Source organism: Pelodiscus sinensis, chromosome 1 (genome assembly GCF_049634645.1).
Source record: "Pelodiscus sinensis isolate JC-2024 chromosome 1, ASM4963464v1, whole genome shotgun sequence".
NCBI lineage: Eukaryota > Metazoa > Chordata > Testudines > Trionychidae > Pelodiscus > Pelodiscus sinensis.
This window is the reverse complement of record NC_134711.1, coordinates 153,483,658-153,508,749: the sequence shown is the minus strand read 5'-3', so window position 1 is coordinate 153,508,749 and position 25,092 is coordinate 153,483,658. Positions and strand designations below refer to the sequence as shown.

At 42.2% G+C, this 25,092-nt stretch overlaps 1 protein-coding gene and 1 long non-coding RNA gene across 4 annotated transcripts in view; one reads left to right on the top strand and one right to left on the bottom strand.

Moving 5' to 3' along the window:
• ALCAM (activated leukocyte cell adhesion molecule) overlaps positions 1-25,092 on the bottom strand; it is a 179,667-nt gene that overhangs the window by 136,655 nt on the left and 17,920 nt on the right. The window lies entirely within an intron of this gene.
• Positions 1,402-24,543, top strand: LOC102453968 (uncharacterized). Its single transcript, XR_331595.4, has 3 exons — positions 1,402-1,506; positions 1,816-1,901; positions 23,405-24,543. It is a non-coding gene; the product is annotated as an uncharacterized LOC102453968 (long non-coding RNA).

Here is a 25,092-nt window from a genome sequence, read left to right as displayed (position 1 = left end):
AAAGAGGCTGTTCTCAGTAGTGACAAATGGCAGAACAAAGAGCAATGGTCTCAAGTTACAGTGGGGGAAGTCTAGGTTGGGTATTGGGAAAAACTATTTCCCTAGGAGGGTGGTAAAATACTGGAATGGGTTACCTAGAGAGGTGGTGGAATCTCCATCCCTAGAGGTTTTTAAGTCCCGGCTTGACAAAGCCCTGATTGGGATGATTTAGTTGGGATTGGTCCTGCTTTGGGAAGGAGTCTGGACATGACCACCTCCTGAGGTCTCTTCCAACCCTATGATTCTACATTAAAATTAGGCTTTGATGTTAAAGAAAATTAAATTGTAAACCAAGCAGGCACAATACTGTGTGGATCCAGAATTTAAAGCCAGTGATAGTTGTGCTCTGATCTGCAGTACTAGAATCAGTACAAGATACTATATGTTAATTGTAAATTTAAACAGCATGTGGATGGAGTTACTTTCTATTCACATTTCCTAACCAAAAAAATGTGGAGCTACTATTTACAAATACAAATGTGAGAAGCACATTCTATTTGTAAATAGTAGCTCCACATTTTTTGGTGAGGAAATGTGAATATAAAGTGATTCCATTCATATGTTCTGCTAATTGTCCAAATGGCCACTGGCTTACTACAGACATTTTTTTCCCCCCTGAAATGAGGTACACTCTCCTGACAAAAAAAATTAAACACAAATACAGTGTAATAAGTCTTCAAGTATACCCAATCAGGGTTTTACCCCCCTGGCAATACTGATAGCATGAATACACATACAAAAATGATATCCTATCACACACAGTAGGATAGTGAACAGTTATAGATTAATTCAAAAACGGACAGGTTCTTGGGTCTAAGGTTGCCAGGTATCCGGTTTTGAACTGGATAGTCCAGTATTTGAGCTTTCTGTTCGGGAAACAAATTGAGAAAATATAAATGAGAAAATAGAAATGTCTGGTATTTTCTAAATAAGATGTAATGTAGATTGTGATGTAATGTCAAGAGTGTCTGGTATTTTTGTTGAAACCATCTGGCAACAACCGTACTTGGGTCCCCTAATGCAATGGTTTCCTATCTCCAGCCTGCAGACAGGTGCCGGGCCGCAGCACACTGCCAGGCCACACCCGCACCTTGATGATCGGCTTGGCAGGAATCTAAGTTCCCTGTAGGCTGCCAGAGGTTTGGGGCTGCAGAGCAGAGAGCTTCTGGCTGGGGAGGAGCACTCTCTCAGCAGGAGAAGTGCCCTATTCCAGACAACAAGCATGCTGGTAGGGAAGGGGACAAAAGGAAAAAAGAAGGAAGGAGTGAGTGAATGGCTGGCAAGGGGGGGGGAGGCGGGGGAAGCAGAGGAAAGGGGAGTTTGGAGTGTGCAGTAAGTGTGGGAGAGGAAAAATTTAATTACAGCGATCGGATTACAGCAGCTGGGTTTGCCTGCAGCTTCCTGTGGGGAAACCCAGCATGATCCTTTAGCTTCCTGCTCTGGGAGAGAGGTAGCAGTCTGCGTGGGGTAGGTTGGGGAAATGAGGGGCAGTGCTGGAGTCTGTGCAGTGAGGCGGGGACAGTAGGGAGTTTGGGGTGACTCATTTCCCTCTGGGCTGCAGGCAGCAAGAGTCAAACCCTGTCTGTCTCAGCACAGCAACCCTGGCTGGGCTGCAGACAGCATTTTTTCTTGTGCTGGGCTGGAGCAGATTGCACGGGGGTTAGTGGGATACGGGGGGGGGGGGGGGGGGGGTGAGGTGCTGGTGTCTATGCAGTGAGGTGGGAACAAAGGGGCATTTGTTTGGGGTGTTTTAACTTGCTCCCATCTTGGCTGCAGGTACCAAGAGCCAGACTGTCTCAACACAGCAGCCCTGGCTGGGCTGCAGACATAAGACTCTCTGGACTGGGGCAGTAAAATTTCAGGTGGGTTAAAAGCTTTAAGGTACTTTTGAAAACAAAAGGCTTAGCACATGACACCTGCATGATTACATTTCAAACAAAGTTTACATAGGTCTTAATGGCTTAAAAGAACCCTTTCCTTTCTTATCTTAACAGATTTTTTTTAGTGTTGTAGATATCTGCAAACTCTGATCCAAGGACATGTATTGTGTGTGTACAGATGCAATTTAAAGTAGCACGGTGACCTCTTAAAATTAATTACCATATGAATATGCAAATAAAATGTTACTGCCAAAAGTTTGTGAATGGGTTTGCCAGTTCTCAGTGTAAAACAGTTTGGAAACGACTGCCCTAGGGCAGGGCAAAAAAAGGCGGCGACTGCCATTATGCAAATGAAGCACAAGATATTTAAATCCCGGCTTCATTTGCAATATCGACGTGCCTAATTTACATCCGTTTACTGAAAAAGGGATGTAGTTTAGACGGAGCCCTAATGTCTTTGTTATATCTCTATTCATGTTTGCCCTTCATGTAAAGAAATTAGTATACAAATAGACTTTATATACAATACTTGGTGATTTGCCATACGGCCTTGCTTTTCCAAATTTTAGAGAAAATTGTGTTTTATTCCTCACTTGAAGTCAAAGAAATCTGAGGACTGAAATATTGCTATTTCTATAATTGTTACTTAAAAACTCTGGTGGATTTCTATATTTTCATTAGTTTTCAAACCCCAATGGTCAACTAATGTAATAATCTGTAAAAGGAGAATCAAACAAAACAAAACATTTTACAATGATCTTTTCCAGGTGGCAAAACCTTATAAAAATCAGCTAGCATGAATCTCAGACTTCTGAGCAGTAGCAACCTACAATATTCCAGTTGTGTCACTTCCCCAGATAACTAAGCAGATTCTATCTTTAAATCTATTAATATTTTTTCTACCTGATCACTCTATTACCACTAAATATGAAGAAAGTAGTGAGAACAAGTGTAAAAAATAATAAAAAAATTTTAGGCACAATTTTATAATTATAACAAGGCTTGTCCTGATGTTTGAGGACTAACTCCTCATATTGCTGTATCCCCAAATGAAATGAAAAAGTAGCCTGGTGTTGCTTTTTTTGGCCCTCAGGAAGTGAAATGACTGTTTTCAATAATGCTGGGTATGAAGTAATAGATAAGCAGACAATATTTAGGGGAAAAAAAGTATATAAGTGGTTACTCTGATCACAGGATGCTATTTTGGGAGTAATTTTCCATGAATTCTTTTCATATTGTTAATTTCAGAAATTTTGTTCAGAAAAACAAAAAGCCAGCAGCTGAGCTGTTAGGAAAATCACACATCCTTCAGTTCTGCCACATGACAGTCTTCATGTGGACAAGCATCTAATCTCCACATTACCCCTTCTCAAACTCTTGTTTCCTTCACAGTCATGAGAATTACCCCATCTTTCAATGATCAAAAATGAATGGTTCAAACAATGAACGCCAAGATAAAATGCTTCCAGAACTATACTTAAACTAGACTGACTTCAAGGTTACTTATCACAGGTTTTCATCAGCTTTACCCTCCCTCCTCCCCCCAAACAAGGAGCAGGCAGAAGCCTGCCACCTTCCTGCAATGCAGCAGGAGCCTCCTTGGGCAGGCTCGCTGCATCCCTGCATGCTGCTCAAAACAACGGGCTATGGGGCCATGTGCTCTGTGCGTTCCGGAGTGGGGGACTTCACCTGCTGCCCCTGCCGCTAGCACACCTCACTGCTTCCACTGGCCATGCTTCTGGCGTAGAGTGTGTACAGAGGACCTCCCCGCCAAGAGCGTGCAGCACTCAGAGAGCATGCTGCCCCTGCAGCTGGCAGTTGTGAACAGCATGCGGAGGGGCAGCAGGCAGGGAGCCTGCCTGCGGGTCCCACTGGGCCGCTGGATGGGAGCCACCCAAGGTAAGTGCCTCCCAGCCAGAGTCTGCACCTGGCACCTATTCCTTCTCCCACATCCCAACTCCCTGCACCAGGGTCACAAACCAAACCCTCTGCGCCTCTATCCCAGGTCACACCAGACTCTGCATCCCCTTCTGTACCCCAATCTCCTACCCCAGGACTCCCTCCTTCACCCAAATTCCCTCCCAGATCCCACACCCTCTACTTCACTCTAATCCCCTACTCCAAGCTTCCTTCTGCACCCAACCTCCGTCCAAGACCCCTCTCTTCCTCCATTAATACCATGGAAGAGTGTGGCCTTACCCACTTACCAAATTCTTGGAGATCCCAATATAGAAAATTGTCCAATTCTCCCCAAGACCTAACAGCTATTTCTTTTGTAATCTTAGGGATTGTGTGTTTTTTTTAGAGAGACAAAGAGAGATAAAGAGATGAATGGGAGAGAATCACAGGGGGTTTTGCTCCTCATTTCATAATTCATTCACCCTTTCTTATGCTTAAATTTAATGCTCTGAGTAGTGAGTTCTAAAATGCCTACCCTGTTGTAGCTGGAGTAATTATCCCTATGGTAATTTCTGCTCCTGGAAGTGACTGGCATGTCCCTGCAGCCCCTGAGAAAGGCAAAGTAGGGGGTCTCCACATGGTGTCCTTGCCTACAGACACCACTCCTATAGCTCCTATTGATCAGTAACAGGGAACTGTGGCCAGTAGAAGCTGTGGGTTCAGTGCCTGTAGATAATGGCAGCACATGGCGCCATGGAGCCACTGCTGTACATGCCAGCTGCTTTCAGGAGTGGTGCAGGGCCAGGGCAGGAGTAAGCCTGCCTTAACCCCACTGCTCCACCACCTGGAAGCCATCTCAGTTAAATGGTGCCTGCCAGAGCCTGCTTCCTGAACCCCTGTCCCAGCCCTGAACCTCCTCCTGCACCCAACCTCCTGCCCCAGATGTGAGTCCCCCCTGCACCCAAACTCCTTCCCAGAGCTTGCACCCTGATCCCCCAATCCCCTACCCTTGGCTAAACCCCTTGGCCCAAAACCAGAGCCTGCACTCCAATCCCCTACTCAAGTCTGGTGAAAGTGGGTGAGGCCTTGGAAAAGGGGTGGAGCAGGGGCAGGGCCTCAAAGAAGAGGTAGGAAGGAAGTGGGGCAAGGATATTTGGGTCTGATGTAGATCTTACATTGCACTTAAATTGAAAAAAAACTATCTTGTGGTTAAGAAAGTTGGAGTTGGTCGGTTTTAATCACTGCCCTAGATAAAATTCCAGCTGGGAGCAAGGAGGTTGAGTCAGATAAGAAAGAGGCGTTAGATCTGCATTTTAGCAGGCAATATGTTTCTTCCCGTTTCCTTTCCTTAACAAAAACTAGCCATGTGACAGATGATGGCCCATCAACCTTGATGACACCAGGCCAGAGTGTCTTTTGTCTTTGAGAAACAGGTTTACCTACTTCATGGCAAACATACTTCAGTCAGGACTTCAGCTTACATTCTTAAGTTTACTTATGCTTAAGGCTGCGATTCTGTTATGGCTGTTGCAGAAATCATGGATTTCATGACTTTCTGCAGCCTCCAAGACTTTGCAGCTGCAGTGGCCGGTGCAGCTAGCCAGGGAGTACCCAAGCAGCTACTCCCAGGGCTAGCCACATGCAATCCCATGGTGGCTTGTCCTGTGGCAGCTGTCGGGACACTCCTTAAGCTGGGGTGGCCGGCCTGCCACAGGAACAGATCCTGGGCAGCTAGTCCTAGGCTGCCTGAGCAGTGGCTGGTACCACTGCTCTTGGGGCCACCAGAGCAACAGTGGATCCAACCATGTACCACCCCACAGGCCTTCACAAAAAGAGTCCCTAGGGCCTTGGAACAGTGCATGTATAGGGACAGTTAGCTCCTGAGTGCCTCGTCCTCCTCCCCAGGAACTACCAAGTCTTAGGGCATTTCTATAGAAAAAGTCAGGGACAGACCACAGGCATGATTTTTTGTTTATTACCCGTGTCCTGTCTATGACTTTTACTAAAAATACTCATGACTAAATCAGTCTTATTTATAACACGATTACATACATTTCACCATGATTCTCTTGAGAAGTAAGTTATTAGTTTTCAAATGACACCTCAGCAAGGCATATACTGTACTACAATTATGACAGTAACGTGTAGGGTGTGTATACAGAGATTCATTCCATCACACAGACATTGGAAAGAACATCCACGAATATTAAAATGCAAATCAAAAGTTAGCCTCACATTGGGGACAGTGGAGAGGAAATCAGTGGAAAAGTGGCCTAGAACTTTTCACGCATTCCTGGAAGATACTGCAAAGACATTGCCATGTATAATAGCTCTCTCAACCACATTTGTTGTAGCACCATGAGATGTATGCTAGTGGATGCTCACTTGATACTAACTTTCACCTCTATCGTTTTCTTTCCTTTTGTGTCTCAATATTGACTCCATTTCCATCTTACTCTTCCTTTTCCTCCTCAATTTACACAGCAAAATAATAATTTGACAGTCTGACCTCAAATTTTCTGGGGGTTTTTTTGGCGGGGGGGGGGGGGGGGGGAGGGGGGAGTCAGAACAATGGATCTATTTCCCTTAAATTTTTCAAGTGTACTTGGGGTGTGCGAAGTGATTGTAAATGTTAGCATTGTTTATTGTTCTTTAATGTTCCCCATATCAATTATGCTCTGTTTAACAGGTCATTTCCCTAGCACTGTAAAGCGCAGAGCTGGAAATGCAGCTCAAATTCTGAGCACCAACATGGGTTTCTTTCATTATTACAGACATTTCCAATAATACAGGCTGAAAGCCAAACTGTGCCCTCAGGTGTCATATGTGCAGTTTCATTGTTTTCATATAACTGATTCAAATTCCAATTTGGTGACAATGAACAAAAATAAATCTAACTTACTCCCTATTAGTTGGATTGACTGCAGTTGAAAGGGGGTGAAAAACAGTAAAAATAAGTTACTGTCACTACTGTAAGCTGATATGTGCGAACAAACAAGAGGAATAATTCTCTTAAATAGGAAAGTTACCATTTTAATCAGTCACTTTATAAAGACCTGCACATTAACACTTCTTGATCATCGTTACATAAGCCTATATAGAGTGTATTCTTTCAACTGACTATCCAATATGCTCTTCCCATATACTGCCGTAATGTTTTAGAGAAAAGTTATAAGGTATGACTAATGTGATAAAGTTAAGATTAGACTTCAGGGTTTGTGGCATTTGTAAAAACAATAGGCAAGATTCTGAGCTGATATATACCATTGAAATTATGCCAGTTTACATCAGCTAAAGACTTTACTAAATAGCTAATACTTTAAAACTTATGAACTTGTAGAAGTTCTCCTCTATGATAAGAAAAGGTTGGTAAATACTGGTTATGTTTGTTTTGCCTTTAAGACTAAACATGATCAGGAATAACAAGACAGCAAGAAAAAAAATCTCAATAAGAGTTGAATATTTATTCACTTTCCTAATTTTCCTTTTTGTATGGAATCTACATATGGTATATTAAAGTATGTACTAGTATGTACTGTCACTGTAGTTCAACAGGATTTGGTTAAACAAAAACTGTGGAAATAGAATTCTACAAAATTAAGATTTTTAACAAGCAGTGTTTTATAGTGTATTTTTAAACACATTTTAATTCTAAGTTCACAACTGTCACATGCAGAAGAACACATCTCAAAAAAACATGTGGTTTTCTTTTTCACTAGTGTTACTCAAATTCTTCCCAAGGGAAATTCAATTTATTTACAACCATCCGCTTATGTTGATCATAATAATATACTATAATCTCAGATTATCAGTGGATATTTGAACTGGAAAAATAAGACTATTGAGACCACTTCCATTTTCTAGTCCAAAGCATTCTTAAGAAATTCCCCGTGGGAGACTTTTTAATGCCTTCCACCTTATCCTCTACTACAGAGTTATTAAAAATTGGTTTCCACAGGGCACTGTTCTCTCCCTCGGCGCTAATTTTTCCTTGTTTAAAATACCTGGTGGTGTTCCTTGGATTGATTAGGTCTACCACAACATGCTCTAGTCTAGTGCTTCAGATAGAAAGAAGTATTATGGGCTGTCAGGACTACATTATAGGTTTTCCACTTGCCACTTCAGAACTCAGTGTTATGGATTTGCTATCATTCTAACCAGATATGAATTTATTTTAGGTTATCTTTCCACACTTTTGCCTCCCCCCCCTCCTCCAATCATTGTTTTTCTTAGAAACTTTTCCTTTCAGAGACTTCCTACAATATTTCATCTACTTTAAGTAGCCACATAAGAAAAAGCAGCTGTTTTACCCTTATGTCTAAAATAATGGCTTGATGGTCAGATCTTTTTCTAGCTCCACCATCTGCAACTGGTTCTGTTAATGTCATAGCTGCTTTTAGACAGTGAGGTAACTTTCTAAAATACTCACGGATAATGGCAAAATATACACAGAGCCAAAAATCTATGCTTAGATTCCACATTTTAGTAGTGTATTTTTCTTCTAAACTTACTGAAATGTAGATTAATGCTCTCTCCGTTTCTGCTCAGTTGATAATACAATGAAATAAGTTTATTTATCCTATATTGGTCATTTTATATCACGGTCAACTTCCATTTCAGCCATCATCATCTGTCCCTTCTGTTTCTAATAATTTTTTTCTCCCAGTGAAAATTCAGCACATTATTGTATTACAAAATTCTGCATTAAGCAACTTTTCGGCACCTAAAATGTTCAAATATAAAGCCTACTACTTTCAACAGCAATTTTAGAACAAGCACTAACTAGAAGAAATCAAACTCCACAATAGTGGACATCCCAGATCTGAGAGACTGATGATTTTATATATTTGGTTCAGCATTTGCATTAATAAAATCTGCCACTACATCTGTTGGTTGCATAGGTGCCAACCTTTTCTATTGACACTGCAGACAGGTGGAATGAAACTGCAGTACGAGCATAGCTGTGTTAATTGAATACCAACTTCAGAATTTCTTCTGGGGCATTGCAGTGCTGACAGAACTACCTAAAACACAAATGTCCACGTTGACAAACAAATTTAATTACAAAACAGGACAGCTGGTGAAATTTTAATTTTGCTATTTCTTTCTGTGAAGCACCACATACGCCTAAAAGACCACATTCAAATGTTAAAAATCTTTCTAGATATATAAAAAAGTTTTTCTTGTGGGACGACAGAGTGACATCACTAGCCCAGCAAGGATTGGCAACCTATGGCTCTTGAGCAGCAGCACCGAAGGTAAGCTGCTGCTGAGATGGAGCCGACTGTACCTCCAGCAGCTGCCAGAGTTTTGAATCGTGGTCGTCCAGCATGGGCCTCACCTACTTCACTCTCAGCAGCTGGCGGGGGGTAGTGTGAGAGCAGCCCAACAAAGGGCTTGGGCACCGCCCCCTCCCTTGCTGCAGCTGTAGGGAAGGCCTAGGGGAGAGTGCAGGGCCTCGGCCTCATACCCCCTCCATTCTGGCAGTGGGAGGAAGGGGGGGCGGGGAAGAGATTGTGGGGCCCAGCAAGGGGCCTAAGCCCTGCTCCCCCCTCCTGGTGGCCAGGGGCGGGGGAGACCATAAGGCTTGGCATGGTCAAGGAGGGTGGTGGGGGACAGCCAGGTTACAGTAGTGGGGTGAGAGGGGGCTTGAGCTGCAAGACCTCCCACTTCATGGGGTGAGGCAGAGCCAAAAGGACCTCCCCCCCCCTTACAGGTGGGGAGCTGATAGTCGCATGGCCGAAGAGAGACAGCTGAGCCAGCCATGGCCTCAGCCCTGCACAACCTCTCAGGGGGAGTAGAGGACTGGGGCTGGCCTGACTTAGGTTGGGCACAGTAGGGGAGAAGAGGGAGGCAAGCCAAGGCAGGCCAGCCAGGGCTGTAATGCCTCAGCCTGGCCCTCCCCGGCAGCTGGAGGGCAGAGCTGGGGCTGCCTAACCCAAGAGAGGGGTATTGATGAGCATAGCAAGCAGGGGGCACCACTCCCCTAGTGATAATTCAACAAGACAAAACTAGGCTAGCTATTGCTGGCACACGGTAGATTGAAAGAGCCAACCAAAAAAGAAGATAGAGGAGTATGTGCACATGTGCAGCAGGGAAGGTTGGGGGCTCCCCCCCCCCCCCCCCGTACTTAAAGAGAGGACTATTTTCAAAATACCTTTTAAGTTTTAAGCAGTTAAATGCTGGATGTCTTTAAAAGTTCACTACCTAGTACAGTTAAGCCCGTCACTTTCAAAGGCTCAATGTTGGCATAGAAGTGAGTGTCCTGGCAGCGTCCCTTTGAAGAGAAAATGTCATCAGCGGGATGACAGACAACACGACTGTGCTCAAACAGCCCCCAACATGCTACCAAGCAGCGGAGCAAGTGTAACAGGAAAAGGTGAAAGATTAATATTTGCCAAAACGAAGTACACAACACCTGAAAAAGCGGTTCTTAATTTAAAATAGTCATTTGTTATCAATATTTCATTCCAAATAGCCTTCCTCTCAGCACCACTCCTTTCTTGGATGATAGCAAGCAGGTGCTTCCACAGCAGGTGTCATTTCCACTCTTACGCTGGTCAGCAGGAGATCCTCTGGGGGAGGAGGAGGGCAGCTGCTCCTTCCGTTTCAATGGGCAGATGATAGTCCTGTCTGCATTCTACTCCTCTCTGCTGCTCTATTTTGAAGCCTAGGGAAGTCACAGACTACAGATCTTTCAGAAGTCAGTGTCATGTGCTGGCAGTCCTGTGATGGGCTTTTATTTCTGAGGTCATCACAGGGTCTTGCTTTGCAGATTTTAAGACCAGAAGGAGACATTGGATCACTTAGTCTGATTTTTATATACCAAGGGCTGATAAATTTCATTTGGTACCCAAGGATAGAGCACAATCATTTGTATTTGGCTAAAGCACACCATCCAGAAAGGCATCCCATCCTGATTTGAAGCCGTTAAAGAGAGAGAGATGTTTCCTTGGCCATTTTTCCTAACAGTTGCTCACTCTCACTGTTTAAAAATTACTTCCACTTGTTAGGTTATCTGAAGATGGAATTTAAAAGATGGATATTCACATGCTACCTCCACTGAGCTCTCAGAAAAATAGAAAGAAATATAAGAAAGAAAAGCATCCAGAAAACTGGTGTCACACACCACTTTTCCAAACTTCCAAAGCCAACAGCATGCCAGAGAAAAATATAGTCCTTACAGGCAAGAAATCTACAGAAGCTCAGAGCTCCAGCAGGCACGTCTCTTAGGGTAGAAGCCTCAAGCCCCACCACCCTGCCACAGGGCAAAAGCCTCAAGCTACCCCTCTCCCCACACCAGTGTGGTAGATGGAAATGGGAGATGTGTAGGGCTCCATGAGCTGCACTTTTAAATGTAAAAGAGCCACTTGCAGCTCACCAGACACATTTTGTTTTGACAAGGGCAAAAGGAATTCACATTTTTTAACTAATTTTAAATAATCGCCGCTTCATTTAAATTTACATGGCTGCCGCGCTGAGCCGACAAACGGCTGATCAGCTGTTTGTCGGTTCAGCGCGGCAGCCATGTAAATTTAAATGAAGCGGCGATTATTTAAATCGCCACTTCATTTTACTATGTCGGGTAGCCTAATCTGCATGCCTCTGGCAACAGAGGCATGTAGTCTACACGTACCCTTAGTGACAAACCTGCTATTTGTGTGACAAAATGAATACTGCTTAAAATATTGATACTCTTTTCCTCTCCATATTTTACTTGAATACACAGTAGCTGAATTAGACAAAGTCTCATGTAATTGTCTCCATTAATATTTCACAAATCTTCACAAAAAATATTCCTACATGTTTTCTGCCCAAACTACTAATTTTCCTCTTGAATAAATCCTGCATCTTACAGCCACCACCCATCACCTTGAAAAAAAAAATTGCAAGAAGGTCTAAGATGCCATAGAATAGGTGAAGTAGTATCAACAGTTTAATGGGTTATATCTTCTGCTTTGGGTGTTTTTTGATAAATTAAGATGCATAATCTAACTTGTATATAACATTTCTGAAGGATACAATTATTTTACGAGACTTCTAGCTGTAACATTATTTGAAGATTTCTTCTTACTATGCCTACTATAGATTGTAAACATCAATAAAGAATGTACATTAATAAAAAACACAGCACTTAGGGCTGGAAATCACTGCCTTTGAGTGGCAATACAGCACTTTAAGAATTAGCATGGTAGAATTTATCAAATGAAAAACTAGAACAGGTTCGCAAGAACACATAAGTGCCAACAGATAAATGTGTGGTGATCAGTCTTTTGTGCAAATATACTGCCACTGAAAGTTTTTATCATAAAGGCAAACTGTTTTTAAGTTTTTGAGCACTAAAACGTCAGTGCTCAGATACAAAGGGGACAGGTGCTACATAAAATGCCAGACAGGACAAATTACAGTGCATTTAATACTTTAAAACAGCTGTTCAGATATAAACCAAGGATATGAATTAGGTATGTAAACAATATCTGATAAAACATTTCAATAATTGGGTTGTTTAATAATTTTGGTAGAATATTCTCACATGGCATGCAGGATAGCATTTTAGCATAGTATTTTTCAGTATTGCTATATAAAACGTTGAAAGAGTTAGTCTTCCTCCACATTAGCTTACTGAGCTTCCCTGTGTATCATATCAGATCCTAAGCAGTTTTTTTTTTTTTTAAAAGTAAAATTTCTAAAGGCGAAACTTAATTCACTGGATGTCAGCATTAATGTAAAGCAAGTTTTCAATTAACTGAAGAAGATTCAATTAGGAATCAGAACATTTCAATGTTGGGAAGGGTGACAAATGTATTTTATGTGTTTATATGCAAACACTGCAGATAAAATCTCATTGGGTGTGTAAGAAGCACCTAAGTAGCCAAAGGATTAATGCCCACAAAACAGATATCAGACAAGATCACAAAGAGAAAACAGTTTCTTGCCACTTTAACCAGAAAGGACACTCTCTAAATGACTTAGCCACCTGCATTCTGCTACAAAGACCTTTTACATCTGCACTTGAAAGGGAATCCTCTGAACTGTCATTCATGTTAACATTCGACACTTGCCAACAAGGACTTAACAAGAATTTGAACTTTCTCACCCATTACCAAGACAGTTTCCCCAATTATCACCTGTAATACCATTAACTCACAAACATCCCACTCTCCCTACCTTTAATATCAGCAATTCACAGACACTTACCTTCCTTCCTCCCCCTTCCCGCCCCCCCGCATCCCCCTTCTGTTCTGCAATGTGATTTGTCCTTTTCATATTTGTTCATTTTTTAAATTGTATCCTTTGGTATATATGGTTGTGACTACTTTCTTCTACTATTTGATCTGAGGAAGTGGGTCTGGCCCACGAAAGCTCATCATCTAATAAACCATCTTGTTAGTCTTTAAAGTGCTACATTGTCCTGCATTTTGCTTCAACTACCCCAGACTAACACGGCTACATTTCTATCACTATTCTAAGTAGGTTAGGTATTTAACTTCCATTGGATGCAATGAAGGTTAATAGCTGTACAGTTTTAACAGTATTTTAAAAACTGCAATTTGAGGTATTTAAGAAAATTAAAGAAATCTTACTATTTTTATTTTATTTCTGTAAATTTTAGAAAGTTCAGGATGACATTATATAGACATATAACCTAAAACTAGAATTCGTTGTCTAAGTAAAAATCAGAAAAATAAATTCTGTAAAATATACACTGAAAAGATCCCAAAATTTCCCATTAATCAAGAAAAGATAGCTGTTAATTGAAATGGGTTGGTGAGTCATAAATATCTCCAACACTTGTTGGGACTTTTCCCTCTGAATATGGCGCTTTAGAGGGGGCCATTTTCATAAGCTTATTGGGAAAAAAAGTACACACACACACACACACACACACACACAGTAGAATTTTACTCCTAAAATTTGAACTATAATTTGACAAAATAAAGTGAAAGTTATGCACCTTATACTGTTTTATACAGTTCACCATATATCACTCTGAGTGCCCAGGCACTTTCTGTGTATTGGTTTGCAAGAATACTTACAGGAGAGACAGTAAGTATGCTATTACCGAGTACCCTGGAAGTGACTAGATATGAACATTACAGAGTTTGTCATTCCTATGAGTGGGATAAGGCAAGTAGAGACTATATTATATTACATACTAGAGAGTAGTATTATTATACTAGTTAGTGGTACTCGATGAAACTTTTAAAAGTACCTAAGTGATCTAGGAGTTTATGGAACTTAGGCTCTTTTCAAAAGTTTTTCCCATTATCACTAACACTGCATATTAGTTATCAGCACATATTTCAGCTGTTCAAGACCCAATTTTAAAAGCTTATCTAATTTTGTTATTTTAAACTGAAGAGAGCAGACTAGTGATCAGTAAATGGATACTTTTATCCTATTCATTCAAATGGCAATAGGACTCCTAGTGGCACCGTTTATGATTTTTTTCTAATACCAGCTGTAACTCAGTACTGTAAAAGTGATAGATTACATTAATATAGCAAGGGCATATTGCCTATGCCCTGTTAAAGCTTGTGAAAGTATTAGATTGGCAACGTGAGGGAAAGGTTACTTACTTTATGTCGACGTTTTGTAACTAACCTCAAATAACAGCCCATAATCAAACACATTTCAAAGCAACTTGAAACTGGTCAATACATGGCTACGTAGACCAGCAAAATTAATATATTCTTATAACTGCACATCCAGTAAACATTTATGGACAATTTATTAGCTAAAATTCAATAATTGGAACTGCGGTCTTCATTTTCTTCACCCCATGTTAGATAAGTGTGAGTGAAAGAGAAACGTTATCTCTGCAATGCATGCAAAACTACATAGTAGCAATGTTTTAAAAAAATATATTTTTGTCAATTGCTGAATTTTGTAGCTGTTACACATTTGCACACAGGTGAACAGGCAAATAGGGATGTTAGATATTGTGTAATTGAACAGTCATGTAACTGCATGAAAACTTAGGAGTTACACGACTATTTGATACGCCACGGGGGTGGGGCCAGCAGCCAGTGAGCTCCTGCCTCCACTTCCTGGTAGCCCCCGTGTAACGAGCGAGCCCGTCCGGCTCCCCGCTGTCTCTGCTTCCCCCCCTTCTACGTAGTCGCCCTCACCCCTTGTGCTACCCCACTTCCCTCCTCCCTGTGCTGCGTGCCTCTCTTTCTGTGTTCCGTGCTTCCTTCCTCCGTTGTTCTCTCCTCCTCCTCTATTCTTCCCTCCTCCTCCTCCTTTGCTCCTTCCTCCTCCATTCGCTCTCTGTCTCCTTCCTTCCTCCTCCTTGCTCCTCCGTCCTCCTCCTCCTCCTCTGTCTTCCTCTGTTCCCCTTTTTAAATCCCCCCGCCGGCGTCCGGTCCTGGTGACGTAAGACGCCACGTCACCAGGCTCCTCCCCCGCCGTGCGTCCGGGTCTGATGACGTCAGACGCCGCGTTGCCAAGCTCCGCCCCCGCCTCACGTAGACGTCCTGGCGTTGCCCCGCCCCCGCTGCGCCGCCCGTTATCCAGGCCGCGGCAGAGGAGCAGGCCCTGCAGGGTTGCCGCACTCCCTGGGTGGCGCCCAAGAGAGCCAGCGCGATCGCGGGCTGAGTGCGGGGCGGGCCGCCGGGTGGGGTGTGGGGGCGGCGCGACCCGTCACACCCCGCCACACTGCACTGCTGCCATTGTATCAGAGGCAGCAGTGCGGGGTGGCAGGCGGGAGCCGGTAAGCCAGGGGAGCCGGTTTACAAACCAGCTCCCCACCCAGACCGCATACCTGCTACCCTGCGCTCCCAAGGTGGCAGCAGCCCCTGTCCTTTGGAATCCAAGCACAAAGGCTGCTCCACGGCAGCATCCTCCATCCACGGGGAGCTTGGGAGATCCCAGGTTGCTGTGAACACAGGCTGCTTCAGGGCAGCCTTCCTTACCCCCCACCCCATGCTGATGCCTCTGATAGAGGCAGCAGTTCAGGAGGAAGGGGAAAGATAGGTGGCACCAGAGTTGGTGCTGTGATGAACCAGCTTTTAAGCCAGCTCCCCTCAGCACCAGCTCCTGCTGCCCCAATAAGGAGGCGGAGGGTGGTGGGGGAGAACAGGCAGGTCTTCAGAGCCAGTATGCGTAGGGAGCCTGCTTGAAAGCCAGCTCCCAGTGCCTATCAGCTCCAGCCTACTCCCTCACCTTCCACGCTACTGCCTATCAGAGGCAGCAGCACGGGATGGGCAGCCAGATCCAGTGCTCAGAGCCAGCTTCTCAGGGTAACTGGTTCTTGTTCTCACCCTGCACACCTGCTTCAGGGAGAGGCTGCAGTGCTGGGGGCTCCTCATGAGCTGGCACACACAGGGAGCCAGCTTGAAAGCCAGCTACTTGCGTGTACTGACTCCTGCCTGCACCCTGATTCCTCCTGCAGTGCAGGGTGGTGGGCAGGCAGCTCTACAGGTACATAAAAGCTATCTCACCCCAAGCACTGGCTCCTACCTACACCCGCCCCAATACAGCTGCCTCTGATACAGAGGCAGCAATGTCTGGAGGTAAGGGGTGGTGTGGGCAGCTCCATGGATCTAGTATGCACTAGGAGTCTGCTTGAAAGCTGACTCTTCACGGGCACCAGCTCCCGCCTCTGATACAGAGGCAGCAAGGAGTTGGGAGTAGATAACCATTAGGATTAACCGATGTGACCAGGTTTATTGGTTAACTGTATATATAAATACACACTAACATCCCTAGTATATACAGTTAAAATTTGAACTATAGTTGAAGCCCTTCTGTTCACTTCTGAAGGAAAAATCCAATCTGGGATTTTTTTCTGTTCTTAACAGCCCATGATAAATGAGCTCCAAATTTCAAGATTCCAGCTCAGTGGCAAAATTGGGTCTACCAGTCATTTATTACAAGTGTCTGCAATATTCAGATGCAAAGAGATGATTAAGATGACAAATAACTGTAGTTACTTAAAGACCTCTTCCAGACTAATTTATCAAATGAATTTCAGTATACAAAGAGTAAGAGCTCCTATGAAATACTGTACTACCAGTAGCTATACAAGGCTTCTACCTTATTTTAAGTCTAAAACACAGAACCCAAGAATTAAAACTCTAATAGAACTTTGTTCAAATAAAATATCTTTGAAAAAAGTCTGTATTTATGGGTTTTACTTTAGCCCAGAAATGCGTATAATTCATTTATGATATGTCTATTTGTTCTTATACACACAAATTAAACAAAACCCCATACATATAGCATCTAAAATGTAGAGAAATAAAATATTTCCTATATTGTTGACATGACATTAAGAACTATTTGAGGCCTATACAGTATTCTTATCAGATACCAGTTAGTCTTCCATAACAATCAAAATAGGAGTTTGGTTTTTCTTTGCCTTAGTCTGCTTAGGGTCTCATGAGACTATACTGGGGCAGTTAGTCTGTCCTGTCATTTGTGCCACCATGCCTACACTTCTATTTTTATATCTTCCCGCTCCAATGTAGTCAAAAAGCCATTTTCTTTTATCCAGTCCAGTGTCATTTACCATGTCACTCATTACATCACAAATAAGAGAGACACCACAACTTTTGTTGCACTTGCTAAACACAGATAAAGGAAAGTACCATCATACAGACAGAATGTTCCTACTTTTCCATATCAAGGTACAGGATGATCCGACTGATAGGATTTCAGTCACTCATTAGCTAATGCCAGGCATCACTGAGTTGTTCATTTTGCCAAAGGATGGCCACTGGTATCGTCCAACAGTGCAGCTTCATTCTATAGACCTGCTATTTCTGATTAAATTGTTAAATGGAGAATGACTGCCTACCTAACTAATGTGAAAGGTCCGTTTATATAAGAATCATTTTGCGTCTTGTGAGCTTACCCTGACACAAGCTATTAGAAAATAAAGATTGAGAAAAAAGTTTCTATAGGTCCCGTCTCACTCTAGCTAAGGCTATGTCTACACTAAAGACTTTACAGCAGCACAACTATACTGCTACAGTTGTGCCACTGTAAGGTCCACTGTGTAGCTGCTCTTTGCCCACAGGAGAGATCTCTCTTGTTGGCATAATTAAGCCACCCACACCAAGAGGTATATAGGCAGGAGAGGCTCTCCTGATGCCATTGCTCTGTCCACTGACTTTTGTCAGCGAAACTTATGTTGGGCACAGGATGCATTTTTCCACACCTCTGAGCAACAGAAGTTTTTCTGTTAAAAGTGTTACTGTAGACAAAGCCTAAATATCTGTTGCAAGGTATGTCACATAGGGATGTTAGCTATCGTGTAACTGAATAGTCATGTAACCGCATGAAATCTTAGAGGTTACATGACTATTCGATAGTCCCCAAGGGCAAAGCCAGTAGCCAGTGTACTCCCGGCCCCACTCCTTGAAAGCCGGTTCCCTGTGCCTATCAGCTCCAGCCTGCCCCCCTCACCTGCCACGTTGCTGCCTTTGCGACAGCTGTCACGGAGGGGTGGCTTAGAAAGAAACAAGAAAGAATAAGAGTGTTATTAAGCTTGAATGCTTTTTCCTTCGAATCATTGCTGCCAGACCACAAGCCTGTTTCTCTTGTCAAGAGAAAGTAGATGTTTTCCTAATTAGTAATCTGTGACAGACATACTTCAAAAGCCTGTTCAATAAGCACATGAAAACAAATATATATAAGAGGATGTTGCAAAGAAAAATATGTGGACATCAAATGATGTTGTCAAAGTAAATTCAGCAATAATTCATGCCCTTCTATGTAAAAAGGCAAAGAAAAGCCAGCTTTAAACTGGAAAACTCTGTAGTAATGGTGAGAGCTTCTACTCAATAAACGGGATGAATTTGTCTACCCCTGCAGCAAGGCTGGCCCTCCAAATACCAGAATGTCGTGAAAACTGGATCCCAGAGCATCCATCAGGAGACATGCTTCAATGGATTCCCCAAACACAGCCTAGCTACACCACATCCCAAAGAGGATTGAGGTTAACATTTCATGTTAAATGTCTGCATAAATTCACTTTCAACATTACTTTATGCTAATTCCCAGCAGATCTGGAGGGTGAATAATTCCACAGAAAATAGTGCATTCTTTCCTGGCCATATTTTATTCTTCAAAATAAATGGAGCCCCAAATGGACAACCCAAAACAAATTTTAAATAAACAACTCTGGGGTTTTCCCCTTCTTTTACCTTGCTGCTCCAAATGTAGATGGGAGGATATAGTATTCTGGAACAATCTTATACATTATATTGTACTTTGTACTCTGAATAAATTGAAGTGCCAACAAAATATTTTATGCCATTGATTTTACATTAAAATAGCTTTCATAACTGATCAGCAGCAGAAATTCGTGATGAAAGAATGGAATTAATAATATTGATTACACATTGAACCACAAAGGATTTACTAGTAATAAAACACCTAATTACTGGCTCTCACTAGACAGAACATAAAAATAAAGTACAGTTATTTCTGTAAGCAGTGCAAAATTTAAACAGGAAAGTAAAGAAAGCATTTACATTTTTCACTGGCTTTGAAACACCCCTTTAAGAAACATTTACTTCTAGTTCAAAACCTCCAAGTTTCAGACATTAGCCTAAAATAATGGGGGTTTTGCTACTTTACATATACTGGGAGGCCTGGCATTGGACACCTTCCTGTTATCAGACATCTTATTTCATGAAGAGTTCTCTCAAAGTTTTATTTTTAATCTAGAAATGTTTCTCTTTCATTCTGAATTTGCTATTAAGTGTCCCTGTCATATTGTCTCAATAGATTGATCAAGGCTGTTGTGATTATATTAATCTCTATATATTTTTAGAGTGTGTGTCTGTCTGCGAGTCCATTTGGTCAAAAATTTCTCCTAAATGGTAACAGCTAGAGCCATCAAATTTGGTGCACAGCTTCCTCTTATCCTAATATAAAGTAAGGCTAGGATTTGGTTGTGCCAGGAAAATGGGAAATGGTGGGAATAGGACTGGTTTCCATAAAATGGAAGGGGGGGGGACAACAAAGAAGGATGCAATACTCACAGTGGTTACTGGGGGCAGCACGTGCAGGGGAGAGCTGGTAACTGGGGACAACTACACGACCAAGAGAGTGGCCAGCTGGGGCTTGTCATCTTGCCTGCCACCAGACCAGCTAAGTAGCTCCCCTGTCCCAAACCTTTCTGACCCCAGCCCAGGGGTGGCCAACCCATTCTGGATAAAGAGCCAAGATATTAGTGGATACAGCATGAAGAGCCAGGGCAAGATGTAGAGAAAGAAAAGAAAGAAAGGCAAGAAGCGCGTTTCTATGCTTTTTGGCCTCAGCAGGCTACTGCCAGCCGCTGCCATATTGGAAGCACACGACGGCTCCCCTTCCCTGGTGAGCACAGAGGAGCTGGGAGGCAGGGGCCATTCTTAGAGGCACGGGGTGGCTTTGCGAGCTGCACTAACCGGGGGGGAGGGGGAAAGAGGGAGGAAGAGCCGCATGCAGCTCACGAGCCCTTGGCTACAGTGCAGGGGAGGGGGGAGAGAAAAGGCCCCTGCTGGCCATGGGGAGAGGGGGGAGAGAGGAGGAAAAAAAGGCCTCTGCCAGATGGGACCCCCCCACCCTGAACCTTTTCTCAACCCTCTACCCTGATCCCCCACATCCCCAAGCCCCACCACCACCAGCTCTCTAACCTGAAGGACCCGTGCAATGCCAGGTACGTCTTCTAGAACTCAGTATTTATAGAGTGGTTTTCATCAGAGTGCTTTGAGAACAGTAAGTAATCTAAAATTCTGTGAGGGACTCATCTCCATTTTACAGATAAGGAAACAGAAGTAGGAGGCACCACATCTAACTCTAGCCACATTTGAATGTTCTCCTTTTAATGTCCAAGATTGTTTTGCAGAAAATAGAGGGGTTTCATTGAGAGTTGTACAGTTTTAGTTTGTTCCATTTTCTGTAGTAAATTTTGCAGAGATCATGCTTCCTATCCAATTTCACTCCATATGAGCCAAGATTTTATAGATTTTCCCAGATGAGTTTGTGATTTAAATCTCCTTTAGCAACTTATGGTGATCTCTTATTAGCTAACACTCTGAAGATATATATTCTGTGTCCAAAAAGGACTCCCCCCAAAAAAGTTGGAATATACAAGACAGTTACTCATAGCAATCTAACAAAAAATATGCTCCACTGAAAATTAGTTACTAAGAATAAATTTCAATGAACATAAGCAATAAAACTCGTTCTGGGAGTTTATTACAAAAAAGCACAACTTCCTACTTTTCTTTGGGTGTGAAAAAAGGAATTCAGCACACATGAAAGGGACTGTCATTGTATTAATTATAACTGCAGCCACAAATGGACACGTAAACATGTCAGGATTTAATAGCCATGCATGTAAATACATCCTGTTCTCAAAACTAATAAAGAAGAATATCTAGAAAGATATATCTTCCACATTAAGTCTTTTAAAAATACTTATGATAGCAAAAATCCATTTTAAAGGATATCTTTGCCTTTTAATTAGCAATCAGAAAAACTGATGAATTGTGATGAGGCATTTTATATGATTTATGAAAATATGCTTAAGATGTGAATAAGTCATAACTGAGATATGCTTGATGCAAGAAGGCTCATGAAACATCATTGTACAGATTGTAATTTACTGAATATAATTCCATTCGTGTGTGTGTAGCTCACACACCTTCTGGGTGTGGTGCACTGTCCCACTTACTGGCATTTAGACCAATTACAGAGAGAAGAAAGGAGTCTGATCTACACAGCTTTAGCTGAGAGCGACCTGGCTTTTAGTTCAAGCTGTAGAGGCTCCTGCATTAAGCTCCAGAGGTTCTGTTCTGCCTGTTAATTTACAAAAAGACACATGCACATGTAACACTAAGTTTAGGAATATTTATCAGTATATATGTAATTTCATATATGCTGCTTCACATCATACCCACTGCTGACACTTCAGGCACGACAATAAAAGAAGCAGCAGTGATGAAGGCCAATCTGCAAAAAACTATGAACTGTGAAAGAGCTTAACCTTCCTGGGAAGGTATGGGTCAGCCACTGAAGAATGGCTATAGGGGCCCTACAGAGATATAAAACAGGACTATGTAGCACTTTAAAGACTAACAAGATGGTTTATTAGGTGATGAGCTTTCATGGGCCAGACCCACTTCGTCAGATCAACACCAGACTAACACGGCTACATTTCTATCACTATTCTACAGAGATGTGTGACCATATTACATGATACAGGAACTCATCTGGAAGTCTGTTTTTTTTTCCTAAGAGAATTTGGGAGGGAGTCAAACTATGAAATGAAGGGCTCTCACGTCATGCCAATCCTATTTATGAGTCAGATCAGTTCTCCCAGCTACCCTACCTGAGAACTGCTGAAAACTACTAAGGCTGAGCTGGGCTCAGGCAGGAAGGGTGTCTGACCTATGAAGAGATTCAGGAATACATGAAGCGGGAGAATTTACCTGTAACAATGTATGGTCTTTACTTTAGTGTATTCAGCTTAGCTTTCATGTTTGTTTACTTTGCTCAGTTACCTGCTTTAAATCGGCCTGCTACCTCTTAAATCCTATCTTTAATAAAATCATTCTTGTTTAGTAATAAAGCCAGTGCATGTAATTACTACCTGGGGGAGCAGAGAGCCTGTGCATCTCTCTCTTTACATTAAGAAGGTGAATGTAATGAACTTACATTGTATAGCTCTGTATATAGCATAAAATGGATTATCTAGGGTTTAGCTCCCTGAGGGGTTGTGTACTTGAGTGCTGTGAAAAGGTCTGATTGTGCTGCTTTCAGTTTGTGTCTGCAGCCTTCGGGGTGTGGCCTGACTCTGTCTCAGTTGAAGCAAGCTAGAGAGCTGAGCTCAACAAGACAGAGTAACAGGTTGCCCAGGCTGACAGTGGAAGCAGGTTCAATGATGTCTCACTATACCGGGAGTCAGTCCTAAGAGGGTCCTGACCCATCACAATAATTGAAAGGTATGTCTACATGGTATATTAGTTCACACGAAAGGGATATCAATTCCAGCTCATGGTACTGTGTCACACAATAACTGGTCCCTGGAGACCCTGATGGAGCACACTAAAATTAACTAGCACACATCAATGTAACTCCATTTCAAACAGTACTACATTCACACACAGTAGGGAACTTTCAGTGTACTCCAGTAGGGTCCACCTGGCCAATTAATGCCTGGCACCCACTAAACCAATGCACCATGTAGACAAATCCTTTCAAATTTTATAGCTCATTTTCTTTCTAAGTTACGTTCACAGCCAAAAGCTTAATCCATACTCCAGGCTGACAGATTCAAAGCACGATTGTCTCTGTATCTTGCATATTATTTTGTTACATGTGCAAGTGTGAAAGTAATATAAAAAGATATTCTGAAGATCTCAACTGATGAAATGAACCATTACTTGCAACATGAACTGAGAATGTGTCAGAGTCAGAATGAAAACTGATGAGAATCCTATGCCTCAAAATCTTTAAAGCAAGTTTCAGGCTTCTGCTGTCTCATTAAAGTCACCGACAATGGGAGCAGAGGGACAATGTCACTCATTATACAGCATGCCCATGATCCCAACAGCAACCTGAATTTATTTTTATTTTCTACACAGGTCATCAGCTGCAAGACTGCTGCAGCCCTCCATGTGATATAGAGAACCTCATCAATGACAAGAGGAGATAAGCACTAAAGTTTTAGATGGCGATCAAATGTGAGATCCAATATTAACCATTAAATTTAAAACCAAGGCACCAATTAAGCAAATAAGCACCTGAATAGTCCTGTTGAAGTCACATGCTTAAGTACCTGCGGGAACAGTACCGAAAATTGTGACAAGTTATAAATTGACATCAAAATTTAGGGATGTCATATGATTTCTCTCATACAATTAAGTTTTATTTTAAAATAATGTTTGTATCAAATCAAGATATAGCCAAAGGGGTTTTTAATGTTCATTTTGCAGTGATTTGACAAGGTGCAAGTTAAAGGAGGAAGGTTTGTTAACTCTGATAAGCTAATTACCTTAACATTAATAGTATAGACAATTATTTACACTAATGTTTGTATTAAACGGCTACAAAAAAAATCTGTGAAATTTACTGTGTAATCATAGGTTTATTTACTCAAGAGATTAAAGCCTGAACCAGTTGCAATGATTAATTAAGAAAAAATGAAGATGTATGTTGTGCCAGATGAAGTTTAACACTCAAACACATAATTAGATATTTTAGTTAAAATGAACAGTTATGTTCAACGTAATGCCTTTTCCACTGCCACCATGCCTCTCTCTCACACACGTACTTACATAAATGAAGTTAATGAAATCACTATGGGTCTCTGGAAAAATAGTACACAGGTGATTTTTAAGTTCTCTCTAATGGTGACTCAGGAACAAGAAAGATAGAAAGAAGTTCCTTCAGATGCATTGTTCTGAGTAAATGCTTGCATAAACTGAAGACAAATGATGAAAACAGTATAACAAACACAGGAGCAGTGCAAACTTGAGGTGCCTCTATAGGAAGGTGGGTGAAGGAGAATAAAAAACTGATGATGCTATAGTGGGGTGGCGAAAAGAGCCATGGAAAATTGGTCAGTCACTGTTACCTCTAGAAATGAGGTAAAAATGGGGATACTTGGGTAGCATGATCAAGTGAGACTGAGAATGTTATGATCACATAAGGTGCGTGAAGTAAAGGGTTCGCTCTTCGGGTGCATCTAGACTACATTAATCTTTCGAAAGAGGAATGCAAATGAGGGAAATCGAAAATGCAAATGAAGAGCTATTTACAAATCTCACGCTTCATTTGCATAATCCCTTCCAATCACTTTTTTGGAAGAGATTTAAAAAAAAAAGGTCTAGACAGGGTGCTTCCGAAAAATAAAACCCTTTCAAAAGAACGCTTGTTCATGAAAAAATGAGGTTTACAGGGTTCTTTTGTAAAAGGGTTTTCCCCACCCCCAAAAGAACCCCATCTAGACTGCTTCCCCCCCCCCCAAAATCTCTCCCAAAAAAGCAATCGGAAGAGATTATTCAAATGAAGCATGAGATTTGTAAATCAGCTCTTCATTTGCATTTTCGATTTCCTCATTTGCATTCCTCTTTCGAAAGATGAATGTAGTCTTGACACATCCTACATCATGTCTCTTGACTTTCCATGTTCAGGTCTCTCCTGGTTTTCTTCAACGTCTCTCATTGTTGCAACAGCACGTCCTTTGAAGGATCCTTCTCATTCCTTCCCTCCTCCTTTCTGCAGGGATTTAACAGAGCTCTGTCCTTGGTCCCTCCTCTTCTCCCTCTAT